The sequence below is a fragment of the Callospermophilus lateralis genome, unplaced genomic scaffold (assembly GCF_048772815.1).
Source record: "Callospermophilus lateralis isolate mCalLat2 unplaced genomic scaffold, mCalLat2.hap1 Scaffold_43, whole genome shotgun sequence".
Classification (NCBI taxonomy): Eukaryota; Metazoa; Chordata; class Mammalia; order Rodentia; family Sciuridae; genus Callospermophilus; species Callospermophilus lateralis.
Window position 1 is genome coordinate 986,579 of NW_027514380.1, and position 3,926 is coordinate 990,504.

Genomic DNA, 3,926 nt, shown 5'->3' on the forward strand with positions numbered 1-3,926 from the left:
TTGCTTCCAAGTGTTCCATGAGATGGAAGCTGCTCCATCTTCCTGTGACATTTTTAAAATTTAGAAAGGTATACATAACATAGGTGCCCAGGACCAGCTATCCATACAGACCTGGATTGGTCCATCTTCCCTGCATTCAGAAGAGAGAGCCTGACTCAGACACATTTCTTCTTCCTGACCCGTTTTTTTGCCATGGAAGATGACTTTAGGCCTTTCAGGCCCTACCTAGCTGTCGACATCTTCTCCAGGGATAATTTCTCCACCTACCTTTGAGGTTCTCTGAAGGTGTTGGATCCCTACATATCTGTATTGCAAGATCAACTCTGTAATTTCTCTTAAGTAAAATTAGATTGAGGGAACAGAGTATGGTTAGGGTTAATATCATGTTTTATTACGAGTCATTCTGCTGGATGTATACTAGTATTGGGAAACTGGAATATTTATCAGTATGTATAGATGAAATGTAAGTTTGAAAACAGAAAACCAGATAAGATCTGAAGCACAGAAGGGCCTTGGGCCTTTGATTTGCATACATAGTTTTGAATTATGTTTTGCACAGATTTATAATATAATTCAATATAAAATGGCATAGAATCTTGTATGTTGGATTATTAAATATAGAAGAGAACATCCAGTGAAATAGGTATAGTAGGTAGGATTGCAGTGTACATTTAGGAAAAAGATTGAGCTTAGGATTTGGACAAAAAGCCCTTTTCCAAAAGGGTTTTTGTGAGACAGTGAATGTGAATATCTGCACACATGAAGAGTCAGTCACAAAAATGGACTTGTGAAAATAAGTAGGATAATAGATATCAGATAGAAGTTAGGAGATCGGGCAAAATATAAAGTGATTAATATGGTTAGAAATATTTTCAACAGGGGGGTGGTTGAACATATAATCTTAGGAAGAAACAAATATATAGACCCCAATAGGATTGTAATTGGAAAGCATTTGCCAAAGTTGAATTGGACATTTTCTAGTAATCCTTGCTCTCACTAAAATTAGGATTTGATAGAATCATAATATAAGTGTGAGCTTTGCATTTTGTGTCCAGAATATTATTGTGATGAATATGTAGATCAGGTGACATGAGTATTTTTCCACCATTTGTGGAAGCATGTTTTGAAACACTATAATCTCATGTTTGGGGATACCAATAGCTGTACCCTGTGTCTATGAATAGAGAGATGATGCGTGAATAGACCATACTGTGAATAAATAATATAACTGGTTCCAATTTTAAAAAATGGATTGAATTGATATTTTAAAATATACATGAAATCTGGAATTCATATACATACATTCATTCCAACTAGTTGTATATCTAGTGGTAATATTAGGCTACAATTTATAATGAGGTGTGTGTGTTTTGCTTCAAAAATGATTATGGAAATCAAAAATAATGTGTTATGAAAGTAGGTTCATGAAAAAGCAAGTAAAGAAACATAGAGAAACACATGTGTTCTGTCACATGCAGTGACTGAAAGTGAATCATATGCATTTAAATTTGTGAACTTGTGGATGAAAGGATATATCCTATGATGTATATATAGTGAAGAAAGACTAACGTACCAAAGTTGAAAGAAAATTAATGTCAAAATACACATCATGGCCCCGCCCTTCCCCGTGTCTCCTCCAAGATGGCGAGAGGCGGTAGCAGGGGGGGTTTCAGTGCCTGCCTGTGGAGTGAAGTGAAACTTAATGGCCAGAATGGCGACTTCATGCGCCCTCTCAAGACCATCAACAAGACTATACCATTTAGAACGTTATGATGAATGCTTAGCTGTGTATAGAGATCTTGTCCGAAACTCCCAAGATGACTATGATAAAGAGAGGAAAACACACCTTTCAGCAGTGGTTGCAGCTCAAAGCAATTGGGAAAAAAGTGGTTCCAGAGAACTTGGGCCTCCGAGAAGGCACACAGGAACTGTGCTACAATGCTGCATGTGCACTGATAGGACAAGACCAGGTGAACCAGGCAATGAAAATCCTACAAAAAGCTGAAGATCTTTGCCAACATTCATTTTCAGAAGACTCGGATGGGACTGAGGAGGACCCACATGCAGAACTGGCCATCATTCATGGTCAGATGGCCTATATTCTGGAGCTTCACGGTCATACCGAAGAGACTTTGCAACTTTACAATCAGATAAGAAAACTAAAGCCAACTGATGTGGGATTGTTAGCTGTAATTGCAAATAACATCATTACTATTAATAAGGACCAAAATGTCTTTGATTCCAAGAAGAAGGTGAAACTAACCAATGCAGAAGGAGTAGAGTTTAAACTTTCCAAGAAACAATTGCAAGCTATAGAATTTAACAAAGTTTTGCTTGCTATGTACACAAATCAGGCAAAACAGTGTCACAAAATATCTGCTGGTTTACAATCCCAAAGTCCTGCACATCTCCTGCCTGTGTTAATCCAGGCTGCCCACCTCTGCTGTGAAAAGCAGCATATAAAAGCAATAGAGCTACTTCATGAATTTTCAGATCAGCATCCAGGAAAATGCAGCTGAAATTAAACTGACCATGGCACAGTTGAAAATTTCCCAAGGTAATATTTCCAAAGCATGTTTAATATTGAGAAGCATAGAGGAGTTAAAGCATAAACCAGGCATGGTGTCTGCATTAGTGACCATGTACAGACATGAGGAAGATATTGATAGTGCCATTGAGGTCTTCACACAAGCCATCCAGTGTTATCAAAACCATCAGCCCAAATCTCCTGCTCATTTGTCATTGATAAGAGAAGCTGCAAACTTCAGACTCAAATATGGGCAGAAGAAGGAGGCAATTAGTGACCAAGAAGAGCTATGGAAACAAAATCCAAAAGATATTCACACCCTGGTGCAACTTATTTCTGCTTACTCACTTGTGGATCCAGAGAAAGCTAAAGTTCTTAGCAAACACTTGCCCTCATCAGATAGTATGTCTCTAAAAGTAGATGTTGAGGCTCTTGAAAATTCTCCTGGTGCTACATACATTGGGAAGAAGGGTGGAAAAGTTACTGGAAATAGTCAACCAAAGGAACAAGGACAGGGAGATTTGAAGAAGAAGAAGAAGAAAAAAAAGAATGGAAAACTGCCTAAGAATTATGACCCAAAAGTTACCCCAGATCCAGAAAGATGGCTACCAATGAGAGAATGTTCTTACTATCGAGGAAGAAAGAAGGATAAAAAGAAAAATCAGATTTGAAAAGGGACCCAGGGAGCAACTGCAGAGGCCTTATCTGAACTGGATGCCAGTAAAATTGTGAGCAGCCCACCCACCTCCCCAAGACTTTGCAGTGCAGCAACAGTCTCTGCCTCTACAAGTAACATCATGCCCCCAAGACACCAGAAACCTGCAGGGGCCCCAGCAACAAAAAAGAAACAGCAACAGAAAAAGAAGAAATGAAAAGATGGCAGGTGATAGAATGTCCTTGTTGCAGGCTGTTTTTAAATAGCCTCAGTGATATACTAGGAACATAATAAAGGTAACACAGCAAGAAGCACAGAACTGCTCCCTCTTATATCCACTTATTTTCATAAAATAATTTCTTGTGCATCAAAGAGGAAAACACCTTTCTCAAAATGCCTAGTCAGGTTTGGTAATTTCAACTGCCTATGTTTGCACAGATTATGAGGACTGGAGATGATCAGGCATATACCACTTTGATATCTGTTGCACCCTTTATCTTTGTGTGCTGATTTGATCTTTTTTCCATTTCACGAATAAGGCATATTACCTAAGGTCTCCCAGGATTTAAACAGAAACTGTTTCTACAACAGTCTGAAGACACTTGTTGCTATTTTAGGTCCCACTTTAAATTATGTCTTACATGGCCCTAGGATGCTGAAAGTGGAATCTTCTGAGCATTATAAGTATTGAGTTAAAAATATCATGTGATAAGAAGGAACCTTACCAAAACACTAGTGTTATTC

The 3,926-nt window shown here is 38.3% G+C and overlaps 1 pseudogene; it reads left to right on the forward strand.

Annotated features, from left to right (window-relative positions):
• The first annotated feature begins 1,711 nt into the window (after positions 1 to 1,711).
• On the forward strand, positions 1,712 to 3,399 carry LOC143389041 (signal recognition particle subunit SRP72 pseudogene; annotated as a pseudogene).
• The last annotated feature ends 527 nt before the right edge of the window (positions 3,400 to 3,926 follow it).